At 42.9% G+C, this 26,422-nt stretch overlaps 1 long non-coding RNA gene and 1 pseudogene across 1 annotated transcript in view; both read left to right on the top strand.

Moving 5' to 3' along the window:
• Positions 1-26,422, top strand: part of LOC107971136 (uncharacterized) — a 156,409-nt gene that overhangs the window by 77,333 nt on the left and 52,654 nt on the right. Inside the window, exons 3-4 of the long non-coding RNA XR_010154779.1 lie at positions 13,486-13,693; positions 15,542-15,686. This is a non-coding gene — a long non-coding RNA (uncharacterized LOC107971136). The remainder of the gene's footprint in view (positions 1-13,485; positions 13,694-15,541; positions 15,687-26,422) is intronic.
• Positions 3,347-7,129, top strand: LOC107971135 (tight junction-associated protein 1-like; annotated as a pseudogene).

Below are 26,422 nucleotides of genomic sequence, written 5' to 3'. Positions count from 1 at the left end.
TGAAGCCTACTTGATCATGGTGGATAAGCTTTTTGATGTGCTGCTGGATTCGGTTTGCCAGTATTTTATTGAGGATTTTTGCATCAATGTTCATCACAGATATTGGTCTAAAATTCTCTTTTTTGGTTGTGTCTCTGTCAGGCTTTGGTATCAGGATGATGCTGGCCTCATAAAATGAGTTAGGGAGGATTCCCTCTTTTTCTATTGATTGGAATAGTTTCAGAAGGAATGGTACCAGTTCCTCCTTGTGCCTCTGGTAGAATTCGGCTGTGAATCCATCTGGTCCTGGACTCTTTTTGGTTGGTAAGCTATTGATTATTGCCACAATTTCAGCTCCTGTTATTGGTCAATTCAGAGATTCAACTTCTTCTTGGTTTAGTCTTGGGAGAGTGTATGTGTCCAGGAATTTATCCATTTCTTCTAGATTTTCTAGTTTATTTGTGTAGAGGTGTTTGTAGTATTTTCTGATGGTAGTTTGTATTTCTGTGGGACCAGTGGTGATATCCCCTTTATCATTTTTTATTGCATGTATTTGATTCTTCTCTCTTTTTTTCTTTATCATTCTTGCTAGTGGTCTATCAATTTTGTTGATCCTTTCAAAAAACCAGCTCCTGGATTCATTAATTTTTTGAAGGGTTTTTTGTGTCTCTGTTTCCTTCAGTTCTGCTCTGATTTTAGTTATTTCTTGCATTCTGCTAGCTTTTTAATGTGTTTGCTCTTGCTTTTCTAGTTCTTTTAATTGTGATGTTAGGGTGTCAATTTTGGATCTTTCCTGCTTTCTCTTGTGGGCATTTAGTGCTATAAATTTCCCTCTACACACTGCTTTGAATGTGTCCCAGAGATTCTGGTATGTTGTGTCTTTGTTCTCGCTGGTTTCAAAGAACATCTTTATTTCAGCCTTCATTTCATTATGTACCCAGTAGTCATTCAGGAGCAGGTTGTTCAGTTTCCATGTAGTTGAGCGGTTTTGAGTGAGTTTCTTAATCCTGAGTTCTAGTTTGATTGCACTGTGGTCTGAGAGGTAGTTTGTTATAATTTCTGTTCTTTTACATTTGCTGAGGAGAGCTTTACTTCCAACTATGTGGTCAATTTTGGAATAGGTGTGGTGTGGTGCTGAAAAAAATGTATATTCTGTTGATTTAGGGTGGAGAGTTCTGTAGATGTCTATTAGGTCTGCTTGGTGCAGAGCTGAGTTCAGTTCCTGGGTATCCTTGTTAACTTTCTGTCTCGTTGATCTGTCTAATGTTGACAGTGGGGTGTTAAAGTCTCCCATTATTAATGTGTGGGAGTCTAAGTCTCTTTGTAGGTCACTCAGGACTTGCTTTATGAATCTGGGAGCTCCTGTATTGGGTGCATATATATTTAGGATAGTTAGCTCTTCTTGTTGAATTGATCCTTTTACCATTATGTAATGGCCTTCTTTGTCTCTTTTGATCTTTGTTGGTTTAAAGTCTGTTTTATCAGAGACTAGGATTGCAACCCCTGCCTTTTTTTGTTTTCCATTTGCTTGGTAGATCTTCCTCCACCCTTTTATTTTGAGCCTATATGTGTCTCTGCATGTGAGATGGGTTTCCTGAATACAACACACTGGTGGGTCTTGAGTCTTTATCCAATTTGCCAGTCTGTGTCTTTTAATTGGAGAATTTAGTCCATTTACATTTAAAGTTAATATTGTTATGTGTGAATTTGATCCTGTCATTATGATGTTAGCTGGTTATTTTGCTCGTTAGTTGATGCAGTTTCTTCCTAGTCTCGATGGTCTTTACATTTTGGCATGATTTTGCAGTGGCTGGTACCGGTTGTTCCTTTCCATGTTTAGTGCTTCCTTCAGGAGCTCTTTTAGGGCAGGTCTGGTGGTGACAAAATCTCTCAGCATTTGCTTGTCTGTAAAATATTTTATTTCTCCTTCACTTATGAAGCTTAGTTTGGCTGGATATGAAATTCTGGGTTGAAAATTCTTTTCTTTAAGAATGTTGAATATTGGCCCCCACTCTCTTCTGGCTTGTAGAGTTTCTGCTGAGAGATCCGCTGTTAGTCTGATGGGTTTCCCTTTGAGGGTAATCCGACCTTTCTCTCTGGCTGCCCTTAACATTTTTTCCTTCTTTTCAACTTTGGTGAATCTGACAATTATGTGTCTTGGAGTTGCTCTTCTCGAGGGGTATCTTTGTGGCGTTCTCTGTATTTCCTGAATCTGAATGTTGGCCTTCCTTGCTAGATTGGGGAAGTTCTCCTGGATAATATCCTGCAGAGTGTTTTCCAACTTGGTTCCATTCTCCCCGTCACTTTCAGGTACACCAATCAGACGTAGATTTGGTCTTTTCACATAGTCCCATATTTCTTGGAGGCTTTGTTCGTTTCTTTTTATTCTTTTTTCTCTAAACTTCCCTTCTTGCTTCATTTCATTCATTTCATCTTCCATCGCTGATACCCTTTCTTCCAGTTGATCGCATCGGCTCCTGAGGCTTCTGCATTCTTCATGTAGTTCTTGAGCCTTGGCTTTCAGCTCCATCAGCTCCTTTAAGCACTTCTCTGTATTGGTTATTCTAGTTATACATTCGTCTAAATTTTTTTCAAAGTTTTTAACTTCTTTGCCTTTGGTTTGAATTTCCTCCTTTAGCTCATAGTTTGATCGTCGGAAGCCTTCTTCTCTCAACTCGTCAAAGTCATTCTCCATCCAGCTTTGTTCCATTGCTGGTGAGGAATTGCATTCCTTTGGAGGAGGAGAGGTGCTCTGCTTTTTAGAGTTTCCAGTTTTTCTGCTCTGTTTTTTCCGCATGTTTGTGGTTTTATCTACTTTTGGTCTTTGATGATGGTGATGTACAGATGGGTTTTTGGTTTGGATGTCCTTTCTGTTTGTTAGTTTTCCTTCTAACAGACAGGACCCTCAGCTGCAGGTCTGTTGGAGTTTGCCAGAGGTCCACTCCAGACCCTGTTTGCCTGGGTATCAGCAGTGGTGTCTGCAGAACAGTGGTTTTTTGAACTGCGAATGCTGCTGTCTGCTCGTTCCTCTGGAAGTTTTGTCTCAGAGGAGTACCCGGCCGTCTGAGGTGTCAGTCTGCCCCTACTGGGGGGTGCCTCCCAGTTAGGCTGCTCGGGGGTCAGGGGTCAGGGACCTACTTGAGGAGGCAGTCTGCCTGTTCTCAGATCTCCAGCTGCGTGCTGGGAGAACCACTGGTCTCTTCAAAGCTGTCAGACAGGGACATTTAAGTCTGCAGAGGTTACTGCTGTCTTTTTGTTTGTCTGTGCCCTGCCCCCAGAGGTGGAGCCTACAGAGGCAGGCAGGCCTCCTTGAGCTGTGGTGGGCTCCACCCAGTTGGAGCTTCCCAGCTGCTTTGTTTACCTAAGCAAGCCTGGGCAATGGCAGGCGCCCCTCCGCCAGCCTCGCTGCCACCTTGCAGTTTGATCTCAGACTGCTGTGCTAGCAATCAGCGAGACTCCGTGGGTGTAGGACCCTCCAAGCCATGTGCAGGATATAATCTCCTGGTGCGCCGTTTTTTAAGCCCGTCGGAAAAGCGCAGTATTCGGGTGAGAGTGACCCGATTTTCCAGGTGCCGTCTGTCACCCCTTTCTTTGGCTAGGAAAGGGAACTCCCTGATCCCTCGCGCTTCCCGGGTGAGGGGATGCCTCATCCTGCTTCGGCTTGCGCAGGGTGCGCTGCACCCACTGACTTGCGCCCACTGTCTGGCACTAAGGGAGCTTTTCTTATAGATCTCTTGGAGATGGTGACATTTAGGCTGAGGCCTGAAAACTGAGAAGGACCTAGTAATGAGGGGTGGGAGGAAGAGACCAGACCAGGTAGAGGATGTACAAAAGTCCTCGAGGCATGTTCGCAGTACACAGATCGTTGCCTATCCCACTTACTTCATGTGCTTGGGAGCCATGTTCTGTACACACAGATACTCATGATGCTTGAGGAGGTCTTATCAGGACTTGTCACACTATCATGCCAGTCATATACAAAAACTCTCTTACAAAATGTGTTCATTTCCTTCTTGCTATAGGAAGGCCCTTAGAAGCCAGGCGATTCTTCAAGAGAACTTTGCGAGGTTTCTGTGGAAGGTGGGCATTTCTCTCCAAGCTATGCTTCTAGCCTCACCTGTAATATTCACAAATATTGTGACCCAAGTATAGGATTGTGGATGGCTCAGCCAAACCCATCCCCACTGCTGGAGACACAGCTCACAGGGGCCACACTGATAAGAGACCACCATGATGTGCCCAGGTGGAGCTTTGTGTGTGAAAAACAGCATAGTGAGCAATAGGTTGTGTGTCTTGGGTTTGCAAGAAAAGAGGATTTGGGCATCTTTTGCCAAGGGTTTCCATCACACTCTGATGATGCATGCTTTGCAATTAGTAAGTGTTCCAAAAAAGTCTTAATAATGCAAGGATCTTAGGTTAAGCTGTCTACCTGACTCACTGCTAGTCTTCAGTTCTAGATGTTTCTAAACCAAACGTTTATTTAAGTAAGCCCTAGCCGTGTGCCCCTTTTTATACTAGGCCTTGAAGTAAATGCAGAAGTATCACCATCACAGTCCCTGCCTTTGAGGAGACTGCAGTCTGCAGGAGAAGACAAAACATAAATATGCTTAACAATTACAAAGGGGCCCCACCCCCGATGACGCCAGGTGCCAAGTGCATGGGGATTCCTGCAGCCCTGGCTCCTACGCGGCCTGCCCCACAGCAAGATGGTGGCCTGAACGCAGCTGGCAGCGGTAGAAAGAGCTGTTGGATAAAGGAAGTGGAGGGGCCGTGGGATGCGGAGAGCTGGGGGCTAACTCCCGGACGGTGGAACAGAGAGAGCTGCTGACAACAGTCGCAGGTGGAGGAGGTGTCACCTCCCAGAATGACCAGTGCAGCCCATGCTAAGAAACCCTACCGTAAGGCACCACCAGAGCATTGGGAGCTGCGACTGGAAATTCCTGGATCCAGGTTTGAGCAGGAGGAATCCCTGACTGACTTGGAAAGGATGAAGCTCTCGCAGCAGGATAATGAAGAGCTTCATCGGCGCCTGGCCTCGGCCACGAGATGCACTGAGGTCCTGGAATGTGAGCTGGAAATTGGGCAGGACTGCCTGGAGCTGGAGCTGGGCCAGAGCCACGAGGAGCTGGACAAGTTTTAAGGATAAGTTCTGCAGGCTGCAGAACAGCTACATGGCTTCTCAGCAGACCAACCAGGAGTTGGAGGACAAGCTGCACACACTGCTCAAGAAGGCTGAGATGGATAGGCAGACGCTGGACTGGGAGATCGTGGAGCTGACCAACAAGCTGCTGGATGCCAAGAACACCATCAACAAGCTGGAGGAGCTCAACGAGTGGTACCAGGGGGATTGCAACCTGGCTGTGCAGCTCCTCAAGTGCAGCAAGTCCCACTTCCGAAACTATGAGTTCTCCGATCTGTCCTGTGAGCTACAGGACATGGTTCAGAAACATCTGCATAGTGGTCAAGAGGCCGCCAGCCCTGGTCCTGCTCCCAGCCTAGCCCCAGCGGCTGTTGTGCCTACTTTGGTCATTGCCCGAGTGTTAGAGAAGCCAGAGTCTCTACTGCTGAATTCAGCCCGGTCAGGCAGCGCTGGGCACCCCATGGCTGAAGATGTCTTTGTGCATGTGGACATCAGTGAGGGTGCCCCAGGCGATCCAGCCAGTCCCCCAGCCCCTGGCAGCCCCACCCCCCAACCCAATGGGGAGTGTCACTCTCTGGATACTGTTGGGGGCTCCCCAGAGGAAGAGCTGCCCCTGCCAGCCTTTGAGAAGCTGAGCCCCTACCCCACCCCATCTCCACCACTCCCACTGTATCCTGGCTGCAGGGTAATAGAGTTCTCCAAGGATAAAGTTTGGATCCCCTGCAACAGCCCCCTGCCCAACTGCACTTACACTACCCGCCAGGCCATTTCGCTGAGCCTGGTGGGGGAAGGGAGTGAGCGGGCCTGCCCCAGCCCAGTGCTCAGCGCCCCTGCCTCAGCCTAGGCCTCACTCAACCACCAGCTCAGCTCAGTGCCCCCAACACTCAGTGCCCCAGCCAGGTCTGTTAGCTCTGAAAAGGACCTGCTGGCCAGCTGGCAGTGGGCATTTGTGGACCATACTCTGCCACCTGCTGCTGTGGCCCAGGTCACAGCCTTTAAGAGTGACACCCTCCCTGAGCTGCAGCACCGTTTTGCCCATAACCCCGCTGACAGAGATTAGGTGGTCCAGGCACCTTCTCCCCGAACCAAAGAGAGTGGGCTTTTGCTTCCCACAGAACCTGACTCTGGCTTTCCCAGGGAGGAGGAAGAAGAGCTGAAGCTGCCCATCAGCCCTGAGCAAGAGCGCCAGAGCCTGCTGCTCATTAACAGTGGCACAGAGGAGGGTCCTGGCACTTCCCACACTGAGGGCAGGGCCTGGCCACTCCCCAGCTCCAGCTGCCCCCAGTGCAGCCCCAAAAGAATGGGGGTTCACCACCTGCACTGCGAGGACAGCCTGACGCAGGCCCAGCAGCAGGGCAACCAGCTCTACTAGGGCCTCTGCTGGCCTTCCTGCCATTGCTGCACCGGGACTGCAAGGAGGCCCCACACCTTGGCAGCTCAGGGTCCCCAGTCCAAGCCCTTGACCTCTTCTCTATCCAGACCTGCACAGCTGTTCCCTGTGTGAGTGGGGTTGGGCGGTGGGCCGCACCAGGCCTGTCAGCTGCGTTGACTGTGACACAGAGGCTTGCCTCATGGTTTTCCCCTTTTCTTAGAATACTTATTCTCCAGAGGTAACATGCAGTTGGGTCTCAAGACCTTTCCTCCAATCAGCCCAACCCAGCCCAAACTGAGCTGTTCTGGGGAGCTGAGGAGTTTATCAGTATTCATCTTCCATCCTCCTTTCATAGTCAAGTTTGTTATTTTGTTTTCTTGGGGGTGGGTGTTGTTGGAGTTATTAACCTCTAATTTCTGTTTCCTACCTGTCTCCCTTCCCCCCAATTCTTTGCATGGGCTGTTGGCCTCAAGGGGCCTGGCACAGCTGGCCTCAGGGATGAGGGAGAGGACTGACTGAGGGCTCTCCTCAGCTGTTTCTTCCCTCCCTCTGGAAGGGAAGGTGGGGTTCAGGGGCCTCAAGGTGGGTTCTGGGTGAGGCCTGCCCCCCTCCCCCCAACCTTGGCTCTAGACTGTTACTCCCAGCTTTAGGAAATTTTACTTTTTTTTTTTTTTTCTTGAGATGGAGTCTCGCTGTTTCGCTCAGGCTGGAGTACAGTGGTGCAAACTTGGCTCACTGCAAGTGCCGCCTCCCGGGTTCACGCCATTCTCCTGCCTCAGCCTCCTGAGTAGCTGGGACTACAGGTGCCCGCCACCACTCCCAGCTACTTTTTTTGTTCTTTTTTTTAGTAGAGACAGGGTTTCACCGTGTTAGCCAGGATGGTCTCCATCTCCTGACCTCGTGATCCACCCACCTCGGCCTCTCAAAGTGCTGGGATTACAGGTGTGAGCCACCATGCCCGGCCGAAATTTTCACATTGATGACTATTTTAAAATCAAACTATTTTACTGGTTTAAAAAATTAGCCGGGCATGGTGGTGCATGCCTGTAATCCCAGCTACTCAGGAGTCTGAGGCAGAAGAATCGCTTGAACCCAGGAGGCGGAGGTTGCCTCCCATGGGTGGGATCCACGTTGCTGCACTTTCTACCTGACTCACAGATACAAATGGCTCCGGGAGAGAGATGCTGGCTGCTGTTGTGCTGGCAATACCCTAAGGCAAGAAGTGTAATATGCTGTCACTTCCTCTTTTTCACTCACCCTCCTCGGACTCCATATTGTATTTGATATTTGTTTCCCCCTTCAAGGATGCCCTTAAAATTCATTTGTGTTTGCATTCACCTAGATACAAAGACTGGTGGTGGTGGTGTGTGTGTGTGCACACATGCACATGTATGTTGGAAGAATGATGTGGAGTTTGAGCAGATTGTTTTCATTACTGTGGGCATTTCTCAAGGATGCCCATGAACTTTACCCCTGGATGATAGTGCCCTGGTATGAGCTGAAGGGTGAAGTTAGAATCAGTATAATTCAGGCTTCACAGGGCGGGCTTGGGAAGAAACAATGATCACAAATGAAGAGACTGAGCACAACTAAGAACACTACCCAGTAATTTTAGAGCTGGTCACCAACACTATAGTGATGCATAAGAAGCAGGAGACATGGTCCATGCCCTCACAAACCATCTGGTATAATTGCTAAGACAGAGCACACAATGGAAATAACATCAGGTAGCAGGATCAGCAGACATATTCCATGTAGCTCCACAGGAAACACTGGGAGGCAGATGGAGATTAGGTAAAAGGATGGGCTTTTAATTATTAGATCTGTTCAACAGTGGAAGAGGCTGCCTCATGGGGTGCTGAGCTTCCTCCCAGTAGAGGTGTTCCAAGGTGGGATGCCTCTTTATCTGGGATGCTGCAGTCTAAATGGAGTTTAGACTGCATGGCCTGCTCCCTCTTAGAGTCTGGGACTCTGCAGCTTTATGCCTTTTAACTGACCTCACATTTTGAGAGGTATGTAAGCCACACGTGGTGACAGCAAAGGCTTGACCAGCAGGTTGGAAGTGCTTACTAGACTAAGAATTCATCCTCAGGCTGTGCATCGGGATCTGTGTCTGACTAGGAAGAAAGCCTGCTAAAGACTTCACTGACTTGACTGCTTCAGGGCTGCTCTGGGAAAGTGGTTTCAGACGTCTCTCTTCATAGGCAGGTGTCAGCCAAATGTGTCGCAAGTCACCTCACCCTGGGAGGCGCTTTTATGCCTAAAGCCTGGGGAAGCACTAGAACTAAAACATCGCCTGAGGGAATCTGCTGCAGGTTTGGCTCTGCAAACTTTCCCATCCAGCTAATGAGGAAGGCCTGATTGAAAATGGCAGCGGAAAATTAAAAAACAGACGAAGCAGCTTTAAACATAGCAACCTCTCACCCGCTTCACTAAGGCTAAGCTGGGTCCTAATATACCTGTGAGGAAAATGAGGCTCAGAGATATTTGAAGACACCTGCTTTAAGGTTTTCTGAATTGCATTGTGGGCTTGGTACTAGAGTTATGTTCCCCAGGCTTGGAAAGAGTCTTCTTAATGGTCTCAGGGGACCACGGCTCTAATGAAAGCAAAAATCACCTTCCAGCCCTTCACAAATCCAGAGTGAAATGCATGGAGCCAGACTGAGCACCATTATATGATAAACTAGTACTTACATTTCAGAGGTCTCAGGGGGTATGACAGAGGCAGAGAAGAGTTCTGCTCTTGCTGATGCAGTTATTGGCCACGGTCTTGTTCTTCGCCACATATAAAGGAATTATTACAATGATTCATATTCACGGCTGATCCAGTTTAGCTTTCCATTGCCAAGTTGCCAACAGGATCCCCCCAGGGACTCTTTTGGGGGTGAAATGGGGAACTGGACCCTGAAATCAAGCTCAAAGCAAGCTATCGAACATTTATTGAGAGCCTAAAAGTTAGGTATAACTTGGATTATCTTAGCAGCAATTTATACAATTATGGCTCTGCCATGAGTCATACATTTGGTTTCCTCCATGTCCCACCCTTTGGGGAAAATGTTTAGTATGTGAGTGTCTATATGAAATAGGACAGCTTTTTATTTGCTTTCAATAGTGAATTGTCTCAACTTTACTTCCCTCAACCATGGTCTATATGGTCCTCCACTCTGGCTTAAACTGGTAGTGGAGTCCGCTTTGCCTCAGTTTTTCCGGCAGGGGATCTTGTAGATTGGCAAGGTGCCCAAGATAACCCTGGGATTGTTCTCAATCAATAAGGTTTTGCTATGTTCCAATTGACTTGGGATTAAACCTTTCGTTTACTCCAGTATAAAGAGACTCGACATAGTAACTGCTCAAGACCAGGTGTGGCTTGAATAGCTCTTGCAGCAGGTTACTTAAAAGTTTCCTATGCCCGGGAGATACACCAGAGCAAAGCTGCAATTTTGTTAAACTTTGTAGGAGTTCAAAATCCAAGGCTCCCAAGGCTCTGATACATATCCCTCCCCCAACCCCCACCCCCACCTCCGTCCCCACCCCCACCCAGCATCTTCATCATTCTGGGCTCTCCATTCTCTCTCCTCTTTTCTCCTTGTTGAAATATGTTTCTAATCTTCCAGGCCTCTCAAACGCATCGGTGTTTCCTGCTTCAGTAGCCCCGGTGGAGTCACTCATTCTTTATTTAATGTATTCCGCACTTTAAATGGGCCTGTTAATTACTCCCTCCTCACTCTGAATTTACTAATTTATTGATCAAATTTCTTTTTGTGCATGTGAGTTTTATTTTGTATGTGCAAAGAATTTATTTGGATCAATTTTATTGACCCCCTCCCACCCCCACCTCATGGGATACTTTCCCAAACTTTAATTAAGTCTCTGGGAAGTCTCCTTGCTTAAAAGGGAGCTTCTTGCTTCCTCCTTTGTGATAGCATCAACGCTCCAGGCTAAGGTCGGTCTAACCACATTCTCAAGCAGGGGGATAATTTAAAGGGCAACTCGGGGGAAGAACTAGGGCAGGGGTTCTCAAAAGTATGCTCCTCAGAACATCAGCCCTAGTGTCACCTGGGAACTTGTTAGAAATGCAGATTCTCAGACTCTACCCCTATCTACTGAATTAGAAAGTGGAGTGGGATCCGGCACTGTTTTTTGTTGTTGTTTGTTTTTTGTTTTTTTAGACGGAGTCTCACTCTGTCACCCAGGCTGGAGTGCAGTGGCACGATCTCGGCTCACTGCAACCTCCCCATCCTGTGTTCAAGTGATTCTCCTGCCTCAGCCTCCTGAGTAGCTGGGATTACAGGCGTGCGCCACCACGCCTGGATAATTTTTTGTGTTTTTAGCAGAGACAGGGTTCACCATGTTGATCAGGCTGGTCTCCTAACCTCGTGATCCGCCCACCTCGACCTCCCAAAGTGCTGGGATTACAGGCATGAGCCACCGCGCCCGGCCCCTGCACTGTTTTTAAGAAATCCTCTAGGTGATTCTGATGCCCACTGAAGTGTGAGAACCATTGCTGTGGTCCAGGGTTTGTCAGCTTCGATGCTATTGACATTTTGTGCCAAATAATTCCTTGTGGTGGTGGCTGTCCTGTGCATTGTAGAGTGCTTAGCCTAGTGGCCCCTCTTAACTGGGTGCCAGTGGCACCCCCCAGTTGTGACAACCAACAACATCTCTAGACATTGCCAAATGTCCCAAGGGGGATAAGATCATTCCTGGTTGAGAACACTGAATTAGAAGATTCAAATCACCCTCCCTTTCCTCTTTAGAATCATCTCTTCTTTATTTGTCTTGGGGACCACATACATAAGACAAAAGTATCCATGAGGAGTTTCTCACAACTTCTAGCATATGACCGTGTTTCATGCTTCACACATATATATTTTCTATCCCCAAGTACTAAGTACTGTGTCTTGGACTAGGCCAATAATAAGCCCAAAAGCCCAATTTGTTTTAACAGTTCATTTAACCACCTAGGATTAATGCCCCATTCCCTGGCCTTTATACAAAATTCCTGAACTTTTCCAGAGAGAGATCTGATTTTCATTTCTCTTAGAGACTTGAGATTATTTCCAGGCTGTGAAAGAATTGGGTGGAGGGATTCAGATAATGTCATCACTAAGGAGCAGGGTGGGAGTAGGGACTAGGCAGCAGCTTCTGCTCATGCCCTCTCCTTGCTGAGAATGCCAAAGTATCACTGAAAAATGACAGAGGACAGGTGAAAGTTACAATCAGTGCCTAGATTGAATGGATCAAGTGGAATTAATTTGCTTTTGGCGCTAAGTCCTCCTATCTACTGTAACCCACTTCCTCTATGCACACCCACTGCCTTCTATCCCTCCTTTCTTCCATGGCAAACCTGCCCTTCACTCCCATGCCTGAGTGACTCCATCTCCTCCTCTCACGAAGTACCACTACATGTATAGGGGCCAGAATTCAGATTTAGGGAGGTGCTGAGCATATGGTAATGCCACTGTCAATTCCAGCATGTGGTCCACTGAGACAAGCACCAGTTACAGGAGCAGTCATGGACACTTGCCTCCTACTGCAGAAATATGCCAGAAAATGTAGTGGTTTTTTTTCATAAAGCCAATCTGGGAGATGTGTCCACCCTTAAACTCATGGAGCATTCTTTTCCCACCCAGGCCAGTCAGCCAGTGAGCCAATTAAGAGGCAGCCAGCTGGAGGGATTTCCACAGTGCCAATCTAGATGGGCCCTAAAACATTATTGGAATAAACTAGCAATATCGTGCCAGTTTACTCAGGTTTCCATACACGACTTCACGGAACTAGTGACGTGTAAATTGATTCTGCGCTTTCCAAAACTGATAACATCCTCAAGTGAAAATTAAAAAGAAAAACCAAACAAACAACACTACCACAGACTCACTTTACAGTCCAAATCAGTTGAAATTTTGACGCCTAATTTTGACACCTAATAATGTATGGCATAGTGCTGATAATAACAGCAAAAGATTCATTAATTAAACTTTAAAATCCTTTAGTGTGACTCCCAGGAAATTGTTTGGCTCAGAAGTTTGCAAAAGAAAAATGGAGAACATGAATGAAGACTAGCAGGAAACATGCTGTTAAAATAGCTTCACAGTGAAAGTAAATTATTAAATGACTCTGTTTTTATTAATAAAGAATCAGTTTTCCCACCCCTGTTAATGTTAAACAGATTTTTGAAAGGCATGTCCAAAGCAATCCCAAGTCTCAGGCCTTCCCTGCTCAGGTCTGCAGAAAGCAGCTAAAAATGTACTGTATTCATTGGCTCAGGGAATTAAACCTTTCAGGCTCCTCCTGCATTCTCACTGCCTGCACCGTGCCTTGCTATGTGTGCATCTGTGTTTTCAGACACCCTTGGGTTTCTGTCTTGGCTCTCCTTTCTCACCTTGCTTTCTTTAGACTTGGTAGCCTGGTTCCCATAGAAGCCGCCAGTAGGAATTGCCCCATGCTTCCAACTTTAGAAATGCTGTTCGTATGCACCTGCGGCAGCAATGAATCTCAGTCTTAAACTCAGGTGTGCATAAAATGTAGCTTTCTTAATTTTCTTGAAGTTGTAGTGGTAAAAAAGAGTGGGGACTCAGAATATTTAATTCTTTACTGTTTATAAGAAGTGTATTATGTGAAAGATGTAGAGAACTATTCACTAGCTAGAGGCTGGGCCACACTACACTCTAGATCCTTGCGTCAAAATTGCAGGCTGTCTTTTATACATGAGTATAAGCTAAGATTCTGTTGCAAGAATTGTCTCCTGATAGTGGGGGATGGGTATTTTTGTAATCTTCAGCTAGAAAAGGTGAAGCGCTGTGATACTCAGCAAAGTGCAAGAAATAGACATTAGTTAACAAACTTCCAAAAGGTTATTTAAAAGTGGTACTGATAACATTCATTTGAAAAGGAAAGGAGGTCACTGTGTTTGTCTGGTGAAACATTAGGGACCTCTCATTTTGCTGACACTGTTTCTCTTCTAATCATTGACATGTGATGTCTTTTATTATAGGAGCTAACTTCCTCTTATAGTCTATCCTCTGTGGATTTGTGAGTCCACACATTTTTACCTGTACATGAACTTGGCTATGAATGTGCCTTGCCAAGGATTACACTTGTTCATCATCACCATGAGAGACATTCCAGGGAGATGAACATGGTGGGATGCAGGAAAGAAACACCTTCCTGGTAGATGATGGCAAAATACAATAGTAAGCAAGGTGAGCACTGTTAAGAAGACTTGGCTGGTATTAGCTCAGTTGGTTCCCAGTTCATATAATTAGTCCTGGAGTTATCTGTCCATGCACTTCTTTGAGACTTCATTGTGGTCTTCACCTCAGTGAATCATGGGTGCCAAAAATGACTCCCTTATTCCTTCTAGACTAAAGATGACACAGGGCTTTGGAACCTAAGGATTCTCATCTAGCCTTTAATATCTTAATTTGTATCTGTATGTTGCTGAGGAGTTAGATTTGCCCTGTTTTGTTGGGGGTTGTGGTTTGAATCCTTGCCTCTATGGTTCACAGGTGGGGAAAAGCTTGCAATTAGGTATATGTTTCTGTTGGGTGGTCTGCAGTCCACACAGCTGTGTATGTAGGTGGGTCCAGGGAACTTTGAAGGATCCAGCACCTCTGAGTTTGAGGTGGTTTGTTCTCCAGAATTTCCTGCATAGACCTAGTCCCCTGGCTGACATGGATATCTTGGTGTGAATTCCCATGTTGGTCTGTAGCCTGAACACATACTGAAAGGAACTGTAGACATTAGCTCTCAACTTTAAGACTACAATGTATCCTTCAACATTGAGGGCAATCGCTGGACTACTAGCTAGAGGACAATCTCATGAAGGCTTAGTGCACAGTTCAGTGACTTGCAGCCCACAGGAAGTTTACTTCTTTTAAATATTCAAAATTTGAAGGGGTTTAGGCCTCTTATTAAGGCCTGTTTCATGGCAGAATGTACTTAGTCCTTGCTTAATGTTGCACATCTTGCCTTTGCTTCCACTTTGCAAGAGTTTTGAGGGTGGTAAAGAGTGTGTGTCTGAAATTTGTTTTTTACAGCTTTAGATACGTGGTGAAAATTCTGTTCCATAAAATAGAAGCTTTGGTCTGATTTCATATTAAGAGGAATTTTCCAGTGAAAAAATGTATTCCTGAAGCATTAAAAGAAAAAATCAGTAATAGCACTATCCTCCTATTGCAGAGGAAAGCCTTGGGCCATCCAGAAAAAAAAAAAAAAAAAAAAAAGGCACATTACAAGTTAGACATGGGAGTATCCCACTATCTGAAAACAGCCAATAAAATCAATTTGCAGGTGGGTAAAGGGCCTTCAACTCCAGTTGTGTCCTATATCACATTTGTTGCAATTTCCCTGCATTACAAGTAGCACAAAGACTAGCTAACATATACTGAGAAGAGGTAATATTGGAAAATCCCAGTATAAATTTGGTATTTTCTATTTATTCCATCATCCGCTGCCCTTTATTCATGGGTATCCTATGGGGGGAGGCTTGGGCTAAGATGGGAGGAAGGACTCAGAGGCCACAGGATTCCTGGCAGGATATGGTAAACAGGCTAGTGAAGGCAGGCTGCTGAGGAACTGTCAGCAGTGAACACTGTCCAAGCAGTGTTCCTCTTGGTGAGGCCCCATTGTGGGGATGGGGCAGATAGGACTGGGGACAGGATAGAGGGCTGACAGTCCATGTGTCTGTGCAAAAAGCAGTGTTAGCAGCTGCCCCACCTTGAGCATGGCCCTTTTAAGTATTTTAGTGGTCTACTAAGCAAATCTGCCTGGGAACTAAATACTTTTTAAAAATTAAATCTATGAAAATAACATGCCTGAAGATCTTAGATGTTTCAGTACTGAAAATTTATTAAGATTGCACTTTGAAATCATAACTGTTAATTACACATTCCATATTATATTTACATGGCTGTCACAAGGTGAATTCTCTCATGTATCACAAATATATAATCAGATATACAGAACTTCCTTCTTAACACAAACATATAAATACAATAATTTACTTCTTTTAAACATCTCTTTACCTAATTCTATATTATCCCACCTAGGGAAGAATTATCATACCAAATCAATGAGGATATTTGCTGCCAAAGGCTTAGGCATGGAGGCCAACTGGATTCTCATCCATGACCCTGATAGGACATCCTGAACCCCATTTATGTTGTTTTAAGAGTGATTCCATAACCTCAAGAGGTAAGTGATCAGTGACTTAGCCCATTTCCCTGGGATAATGTTATTACATTACATAATAAGTCTGTAGTTTCCATCCGAGTTGATAAAATCTTACGATATTGTATTGTATTTCTCCACACTCTAAAGAACTCGGAAGTTGATGGGTTCTTGAGATATGTTAGTACTTTTCCCATTGATTCATATTCTTAGGGCCATACATATCTTAAGAATACTTACATTTATATACAATTGAATTCCAGATATTTCATTTTGCTTTGTCTGACTTGAGATCGCAGTTTATTGGCCATTCTGATATTCCCCTGGCATCAGAAATTGCCCTTCAACTGATGTATTTACTAGTTTCTATATTCTCTATTGATACAATAAATTAATCAATAATGCCTCATGAATGAGAAATAAAACTCCATAGAAATGCATTCTGTTCTGTTTTTGTTTGTTTGTTTTTGTTTTGAGACAGAGTCTCACTCTGTCACCGAGGCTGGAGTGCAGTGGCACTGTGTCGACTCTCTTCAACCTCCGTCTCCTGGGTTCAAGCAATTCTCCTGCCTCAGCCTCCCGAGTAGCTGGGATTATAGGCATCTACCACCACGCCTAGCTAGTTTTTATGTTTTTAGTAGAGATGGGGTTTCACCATGTTGGCCAGGCTGGTCTTGAACTCCTGACCTTGGGTGATCCGCCTGCCTCGGCCTCCCAAAGTGCTGGGATTATGTAGGCGTGAGCCACCGTGCCCAGCCATTCTGTTCTATTCACCTACTTTCGAAATCATTTCTTATGGTTTCTTTTTGTGTATCATTATGGGAGCATGGTTTTTCACAGACTTACTATATTTCAGTCACCTATAGTAATTATTTTCTTTTTAATGTGGAAGACTTTAAAAACTTTTGCTCCATTCCTTATAACATGACCCACTACTCATTGAAAGTTTTGTTGCTTTCTGGTACAATCATATTTTCCCCGCTCCCCTTGTACCTTTCTGCCCCAGACATGGAATCACTCATGTTTGAAGGAGTCATGGTTCCTTTCAGTGAAAGAATAGTATCAGAGACCAGAATCTGAATGCTAAGGGGGAACTGTATGGGTATCACTGCTCTTGGCTCATTTCAATGAACAGAGCTAGAAAAGGTTTGTGATTTTTCTTTTTTCATATTGTTATTTTACATTTATCTCTTATGGTGCAGAATTCCTAAATTTTTGATTTTGAACACAGTAAATATAATTACTTATTTGATTAATCTGGTTAAAAAAAGAATTGTTTAAAAATAACAATATAATATTAAACAATAAACCTACAAAGTAAAGTTCAAGATTTTCTATACAGTTCTTTTTGTTCCTAGCTGCATCCCACTAAGAATGTATGGTCAGCTTTCTTTATCCGAATCATCCATAACTCCTCATTCTGTATGGTTAAATAAGTATCTGATATCTTCATTCAATTATTTGTTTGCTTTCAATTTGAAGGCTTTGTCTTTTAGTAGTTGATATTTCTTTCTTTCTTTCTTTCTTTCTTTCTTTCTTTTTTTTTTTTGAGGGGGAGTCTCGCTCTGTCACCCAGGCTGGAGTGCAGTGGCACGATCTTGGCTCACTGCAACCTCTACCTCCGGGGTTCAAGCAATTCTCCTGCCTCAGCCTTCCGAGTAGCTGGGATTACAGGTGTGTGCCACCACGCCTGGCTAATTTTTGTATTTTTAGTAGAGACAGGCTTTCACCATGTTGGCCAGACTGGTCTCGAACTCCTGACCTCAGGTGATCCATCTGCCTCAGTGCTCCCAAAGTGCTGGGATTACAGGCATGAGCCACCGCGCCCGGCCATTAGTTGATATTTCTTAGTTTTCAGAAAGTGAAGGCTTTTCCCGGTGGAGGTAGGAATCAAAGAAAATGGGGGAGTCCCCTTACCTGTCTAGACGGAGATGATAAAAAGATTCAGATGCTCAGTTTTCAAGGTTCTGTTTAATATAACCCGGGGGAATGAGCTAAATCACTGACTACTTCACCCCCTGAGGTTATGGAATCACTCTTAAAACAACATAAATAGGGTTCAGGATGTCCCATCAGGGTCATGAATGAAAATCCAGTCAGCCTCCACACCTAAATCTCTGGCTCTGGCAGTAAAAATTCAGATGCTGTTTTCAAGGTTCTGTTTCATGTATAATGATACATGATTATTTGATTTTTGGCTGAGTAATTCTGACTCGTATTATTTAATTTCTAGTAACATTAGAACCTCACATTTTCACATATTCAGTTGAACTCTACTGAATTCTATATTTATCTTAAAACTTCTTAACTTCTTGATTTATTTTCTGAGCTACATGTTCTTCTCTTTTTCATAACATTGCAATGATTCCTTAAAAACTATGTATATCATACTATGTACTGATAACCAGTTTGCAGTTTATGACATGATTTTTCTAATTAGTGTTATTTTAATGCAGTGATATTCATAGTCTTTACTCTTCCTGCTGGAAATCAAGTTGATACCTAGAATTCCATATAATTAATAAAAGCAGTACTTGTAAATATAAGTTCTGAAGGTTTTGCCCCCAAACCCTCTTTTGATTCCTGGCTCACCACTCTGATTTGACTTTGCATATATGTACCAGTATCTTTCTTTTAATTGTATGCATTCCCGTTGTAGAATTTCAGTTTCTTAGAGGCTTCTGGATAAATACCTTATTGCTATATGAATTCAAACTGCTAAAAGCCAATTAAAAATGTAAGAAAATAGAACCAGATTATATTAAAATATAGTAATTCCTGAAAAAAATACATCTTTAAAATTTTTTCAGAAGCTTTAAGTTGACTTTTTCTGTAGATTTGAAACTTTCCCAGATTATCTGTTTCTTCTACAATTTATAAAAGAGGACATTTTTAGAATTATAGCAATTTCTACTGAGATTCCATGGTTTATATTTCATTTACATAAAGCTTTAAGTATTGTGTTTAAGGACAGAAATCTAATCCTTGCATCAGATTAAATATGCTATGCCCTCGTTCCCAATTTTGCTTTCTGTAGGTACTGCACAAAATTGCATTTTTGTTATTTTTTATTTTTTTATTAAGACAGTCTCTCTCTGTCGCCTAGGCTGGAGTGCAGTGGTGCGATCTTGGCTCACTGCAACCTTCACCTCCTGGGTTCAAGCGATTCTCTGATTCTCCTGCCTGAGCCTCCTGAGTAGCTGGGATTACAGGAGCGCACCAACAAGCCTGGCTAATTTTTGTGTTTTTGGTAGAGATGGGGTTTCACCATGTTGGCCAGGATGGTCTCAAACTCCTGACCTTGTGATCTGCCCGCCTCAGCCTCCCAAAGTGCTGGGATTACAGGCGTGAGCCACTGCACCCAGCCGCATTTTTTAATATTAAGGTAAACTGAAAACATTTCCTATTTTCTTATACAATGTACTTTTCACTAATCTTTTAGAATTTAAAAGCTACTCAATACTAGATTCCAACATAAATTATACATATTTTAAAAAACAAAATTCAAAAATGAATATTTTATACCAAATAAGAAATTTAAAATGAACTGACACATTAAGATTAGAAAGAATCTTGCAATGTACAGATTTTGTCTATATCTCATGGTTTGTCTCTGCTTTTTTGGTACTTCCTGTCTGAAATGTGGGATATTTGTCTCTTCTTGTCCCTTGGACTGAGAAACACCCATAAGCAGTGCACCTAGTTAAGAGACAGAAGACTACACCCACATTTTTGAGGTCCTAGTGGAGAGTATTCACTACAAACTTACACTGACAGTGTAGATTCCTACTTGAAATGACAAAGCCTTTCTGAACTGAAAAGGGTTCCTGGCAGCGGAGGGGAGGTGAGGAGGGAGGATGAGGTCTTAGTAGGTGTGCACTCAGCCAACATCTCATCCATCATTTGGGGTCTGTGTTGCGTTTTCTTCTGTAAGGACTTGCTGTTTCCTCACTTGTAACCAGAAAGTTGGGAGTTCTGGATTCCTCTTTTCGGCAGACCCATAGATCTCACTCTCTGGCATCTTGCTGCTGCCCTGCAGGCAGGGTCAAGAAGTAGGGTAGAGAGCACTCCTCTCTCCTATCTTACTTCCCCCAAATTGGGGAAAACGGTCTTCATTCATAGTTCAGGCTAAGACATTTTGTTTTTACCAGAGAATCCCTTTCTCCTAAGTGTTTCAGCTTTGGGAACTTAAAAACCAGAATGATTTGCCAGCTAGTTATGTTTTTTACTCTGCCGCACACCTCTCCTGAGAGTAAGCAAAGAGCTACTTGTTTGAATAAAGGGAAGGGAGAGGGGGAAATGCCAGGATGAATCTACTCCCACCCTGTAGATTACCAATAATAATTATATATATATATACCAATAATAATTATATATATATATATATATATTTTTTTTTTTTTTTTTTTTGAGATGGAGTCTCGCTCTGTCACCCAGGCTAGAGTGCAGTGGCGTGATCTCGGCTCACTGCAGCCTCCATTTCCTGAGTTCAAGCAATTCTCCTGCCTCAGCCTCCCCAGCAGCTGGGACTACAGGTGCCCACCATCACGCCCGGCTAATTTTTTTTTTTTGTATTTTTAGTAGAAACAGATTTTGCCATGTTGGCCAGGCTGGTCTTAAACTCCTGGGCTCAGGCGATCTGCCTGCCTTGGCCTCCCAAAGTGCTGGGATTACAGGCGTGAGCCACCACGCCTGGCCAATAATAATATTTAAAAAACTCTCACAGCTGCATACCAAAGCCCAGGACCTTAGAAAATGAAGGCTATAGGAAGGGACCACATCTGATAACAGCCAAAACTAATCAAGGTGCTTATTGGTCCCAAAGATCTTGTAGGAACAGTGTTAGAAGGAGCCTTTTAGATATAAGAAAGGAAGGAGCACATTGGCTGGTCAGTTTAGGGGGAATTTAGGGAAGTCTATTGCTTCTGAATTTAGAAGTTGTATTTAGCATCTTACTACTCCCAAAGCCCACTTTTCCCCTCCATTGTAATTTCTTCTTTTGGAGGAAGTGGTGGAGAGGATTCCCTAGTTATTGGTGATGTTTTGGAAGAAAATAAACCAAGTTTTAAAATCTCACTTTACCCATCCAGTAACCTTTGGGCAGAGGGCAGGATGAGGTATTGAGCTATTTCCAACTTGTGAGGATCTCCATGTTACCTTACTGTCTCCCCCAAAGCCCATTGCCAGACCATGAGCCTAGAGAGAGGACAGAAGAATACCAATGTAGGAGATGACAAAAGGTAGACAGGAAGAAAGAAGAGATGGCTTTCTTCCCATTCAGTTTTGTGATCAGGGATGTGGAGGCTGGTGAATTAGGACCCTGGTGAAGGGGAATAAGCACCTGTAAGCAAATCCTATGGCTCCAGAGAAGAGCGTGCAGTACAGAGTAATGCAAGGGAGGGGCAAGGCATGGCTAATTAATGAGGATGTGGACACTTATGTCACAGTGTAGCTGTGCAGTGCACAGTACATTGCATATCTGTCAAAAATTCTTGGATGTGTCCAGGAATGGCTACATCCTAGAACAATAATGATATACTGAAATTTAATGGCATGAAAGCAAACAAAATCCATCCACTCTCAATGCAATAAACCTGTGACTGTAGCATCCCCCAACATTATCTGGGTGATGAAAGATTGAAGGCCATTTGGGCAAGTGAAGTTACCAGCTGACTAAATTATCTTTTATGATAATTTTCTCAGAAGATTCCAGAATAATGATCCTATCAGTAAGTCCATATTTTATATTTTATTCCAAAAGATGGAGCTAGAATATCTCAGACTAGATCCAGAGGGAAAACAAACAAAACAAAAACGGGTTAAGAGAGCTTATTGGAGATCTAGTAGTGACCTGTGTGAACCTATTACCTGCTTCTTTTTTGAAGTAAAACCAATATCACTATCCTGGTATACAGAACAAAATTGGTGAAAGCTCCTTTGGAAGCTCCTGAGCCATCACGTGGGGAGTAGCATTCAGACAGGCTTAATAGTCCAAAAGTCTATGCAAGTCACAAGCACACGCCCTGTGCTTAGTAATTACGGAGTGCACTTATGCTAATTAGTCCAGATTTACAGATTAGCAATGCATTTTAACGATTTAATTATAATCCCAATGTAATATATAAGGGATGAAATTGAACATTGCAATGCTGTTACTGATTGGAGCTTCTTTGTTTTCTTATTATTTTTAAAGGTGTGCACACATGGGTTGGGGGAGAGGGAAGAGATTTATAGGCGTTCTAGGAATGCTCATGTAATAGATCCCTGGCTTATAATAAAATAACTAGAGCAGAAAACTGCGGCATTGTACATTCAACAGAAGGAGTTTCCAAGAAGTGTTCAGTCTCTGAAAGGATAAACTGATTAAGAGGCCATCTGCCTCCAAATGCTACCCCCTAGTAAGGGCGACTTCATAAAGAATTTTGTTAATATTGATATTTAGCCAGTGTTAAGGCATAGTAAGCTAATCGGAGACAAAGATAATGTATAGTAAATAGGTTTTAAGAAATTCACTTATCTGAGTTGCTCATTTAGCACCCCCTGTCATTTAATCGAGAGCAGGATCTCCAGGAGAGACCAAAAGCTTGACACGAGTTTAGCAAAAAGAAAAGGAAAAAGAGTTGGCAGAACAAGGCCCTGGTTCGGCTTTCCCTGGCTTTGGGAGTTACATCATGAGGGCATCAGGGCCGGGAGAGAGAAGATCAAAGACAAACTTTATTCACTTCCAAATTTGGCTGTAGTTAGTTTTATTATTCACTTCACCAGGAAACCTGAAACTAGAGAGATAAGCCCTTACATTTTTATAACACGTTCTAACTTTGTAATGAGCTCTGTTCGTTAACACTTTTGATCTTCACAGAACCCCGTGAAGTTAGCAGAGTCAGGTTTTATTACATCCACTTGGCAAATAGCCACCTGCATTGTTATCCTCTTCACTTTTGTGGTGGATCATTCTTAAGCAGGGAAAAGGCTCAAGAAATTGGGTAGATACTTAAAGAAATAAACTGCTAAATTAAAACAGATAACACTGTTCTATCTGGATTGTGTTTTCAAAGCAACTTTATTTAAGTAGAATTGACATATATAACATAACTGCACATATTGAAAGTATATTCTTTGATAAGTTTTGACGTATGTATATGCCTGTCAAACTATCACCACAATCAAGATGATGAGTATATCCAACACCCTCCAAAAGTATCTTTGCACCTCTTTGTATTTCTTCCCTCCCTGTCTTCCCTGCTCTGGTTTTTTACTTTCTTCTCCTTAATTTGAGTTTCATATGCTCTTCTTCTAGTTTCTTAAGGTAGAAGGTGAGGTCATTGATTTGAGATCTTTCATCTTTTCTAACATAGGCAGTGAGTGCTATAAATTTCCCTCCAAGTACTACTTTGGCAGTAACCCCAAACTTTGATCAATTGTGTTTTCAATTTTATTCAGGTCAAAACACTTTCTAGTTTCCCTCTGGAATTCTTCTTTGACTCATGGGTTATTTAGAAGTATGTTATTTAGTTTAAAGATATTAGGGGATTTTCCAGATATTTTTCTACTACTTATTTAGAATGTAATTCCACTGTGGACACAAAATATCCTTTTTATGACATGAATCCTCTGAAATGTATTGAGACTTGTTTTATGGCCCAGAATATGGTTTGTCTTTGTAAATGTTCTATGTGTACCTGAAAATAATTTGTATTCTGCTGTTGGGTAGAGTGCTGTCTCTATAAATTAGGTTAAGTTGGTTGGCAGTATTTTATTATTATTATTATTGTACTTTAAGTTCTGGGATACCTGTGCAGAATGTGCAGGTTTGTTACATTGGTATACATGTTCCATGGTGGTTTGCTACACCCATCAACCCATCACTTACATTAGGTATTTCTCCTAATGCTATCCCTCCCCTAGCCCCCCACCCCCCAACAGGCCCTGGTGTGTGATGTTCCCCTCCCTGTGTCCATGTGTTCTCATTGTTCAAACTCCCACTTATTCTCATGAGTGACAACATGCAGTGTTTGGTTTTCCATTCTTGTGTTAGTTTGCTGAGAATGATGGTTTTCAGTGTCATCCATGTCCCTGCAAAGGACATGAACTCATCCTTTTTTATGGCTGCATAGTATTCCATGGTATATACGTGCCACATTTTATTTATCCAGTCTATCATTGATGGGCATTTGCATTGGTTACAAGTCTTTGCTATTGTGAACAGTACCACAATAAACATACATGTACATGTGTCCTTATAGTAGAGTGATTTATAATCCTTTGGGTATATACCCAGTAATGGGATAGCTGGGTCAAATGGTATTTCTGGTTCTAGATCCTTGAAGAATTGCCATACTGTCTTCCACAATGGTTGAACTAATTTACACTCCCACCAACAGTGTAAAAGCATTCCTATTTCTCCACATCCTCTCCAGCACCTGTTGTTTCCTGACTTTTTAATGATCGCCATTCTAACTGGTGTGAGATGATATCTCATTGTGGTTTTGATTTACATTTCTCTAATGACCAGTGATGATGACCTTTTTTTCATGTTTGTTGGTCACATAAATGTCTTCTTTTGAGAAGTGTCTGTTCATATCCTTCACCCACTTTTTGATGGCGTTGTTTGTTTTTTTCTTGTAAACTTGTTTAAGTTCTTTGAAGATTCTGGATATTAGCTCTTTGTCAGATGGATAGATTGCAAAAATTTTCTCCCATTCTGTAGGTTGCCTGTTCACTGTGATGATAGTTTCTTGTGCTGTTCAGAAGCTCTTTATTTTAATCAGATCCCATTTGTCTATTTTGGCTTTTGTTGCCATTGCTTTTGGTGTTTTAGTCATGAAGTCTTTGCCCATGCCTATGTCCTGAATGGTATTGCTTAGGTTTTCTTCTAGGGTTTTTATGGTTTTAGGTCTTATGTTTAAGTCTTTAATCCATCTTGAGTTTATTTTTGTATAAGGTGTAAGGAAGGGGTCCAGTTTCAGCTTTCTGCATATGGCTAGCCAGTTTTCCCAACACCATTTATTAAATAGGGAATCCTTTCCCCATTTCTTGATTTTTGTCAGGTTTGTCAAAGATCAGATGGTTGTAGATGTGTGGCGTTATTTCTGAGGGCTCTGTTCTGTTCCATTGGTCTATATATCTGTTTTGGTAGCAGTACCACGCTGTTTTCGTTACTGTAGCCTTGTAGTATAGTTTGAGGACAGGTAGCATGATGCCTCCAGCTTTGTTCTTTTTGCTTAGGATTGTCTTGGTTGTGCGGGCTCTTTTTTAGTTCCATATGAAATGTAAAGTAGTCTTTTTCAATTCTGTGAAGAAAGTCAATGATAGCTTGATCAGGATAGCATTTAATCTTTAAATTACTTTGGGCAGTATGGCCATTTTGATGATACTGATTCTTCCTATCCATGAGCATGGAATGTTTTTCCATTTGTTTGTGTCCTCTCTTATTTCATTGAGCAGTGGTTTGTAGTTCTCCTTGAACAGTTCCTTCACATCTCTTGTAAGTTGTATTCCTAGATATTTTACTCTCTTAGTAGCAATTGTGAATGGGTGTTCACTCATGATTTGGCTCTCTGTTTGTCTGTTATTGGTATATAGGAATGCTTGTGATTTTTGAACATTGATTTTGTATCCTGAGACTTTGCTGAAGTTGCTTATCAGCTTAAGGAGATTTTGGGCTGAGACGATGGGGTTTTCTAAATATACAATCATGTCATCTGCAATCAGGGACAATTTGACTTCCTCTTTTCCTAATTGAATACCCTCTATTTCTTTCTCTTGCCTGATTGCCCTGGCCAGAACTTCCAACACTATGTTGAATAGGAATGATGAGAGGGAAATGATGTCTCTGGTAACCTCTTTCAGGCTGTTGCAATAATCTAGATTAGAGCTGATGAGGTTTTATTATGGCATTAACAATGAAAAACAAGGAAACTAACCTAAAGAACATAAAAACCAAAATAATTTAGAGACTAATGTGATATGAGGGGAGGAAAGAGAAGATCTTAGGATGTTTTCAAAACAGTCAAGAAGTATATATGTATGCTGTAAGAATGATACAATAGACTTTGGATACTCGGGCTAAAGGTGGGAGGGGGGTGAGGAATAAAAGACTATACATTGGGTATAGTGTATACTGCTTCGGTGATGGGTGCACCAAAATCTCAGAAATCGCCACTAAAGAACTTATTTATGTAATCAAACACCAGTTGTTCCCAAAAACCTATTGAAATAAAAAATAAATTAAATGGTATATACGTATGCCCTGATTTCCAGGACTCCATTTAAATTTAACACAATGATTTAACATGAAAGTGCAAAAACACACTTTTGATTTATAATATTATCAACTTGGAATGCTATATCAGGACTTAATGCCATCATAAGTTGAGCACCTACATTCATTTTCTATTGCAGTATGTAGTAGGCAGAATGACCCCCTCAAAGATATCTGCAAACCATTCCCCAGAACCTGTGAATGTTACCTTACAAGACAGAATGAACTTTGCAGATGTGACTAACTTAAGAATGGAGAGAGAATTCTGATTTATCTGGGTGGGCCCAGTATTATCATGAGAGTCTTGATAAGATGGAGGTGAGAAGGTCAGAGTCAAAAAAAAAGGTACGATGAAGGAAGCAGAGGTCATAGAGACAGACAAAAACCTGAAGTTGATGTACTACTGGCTTTGAAGGTGGAGAAAGGAGCCATGAGTTAAGGAGTGCAAGTGATCTCTACCCTAGAGGCTCCAGAAGGAGCCCAGCCCAGCTAGCACATT

The sequence above is a fragment of the Pan troglodytes genome, chromosome X (assembly GCF_028858775.2).
Source record: "Pan troglodytes isolate AG18354 chromosome X, NHGRI_mPanTro3-v2.0_pri, whole genome shotgun sequence".
Taxonomy (NCBI): domain Eukaryota; kingdom Metazoa; phylum Chordata; class Mammalia; order Primates; family Hominidae; genus Pan; species Pan troglodytes.
The sequence above is the reverse complement of the archived record's forward strand: the minus strand, read 5'-3'. Positions and strand labels throughout refer to the sequence as shown.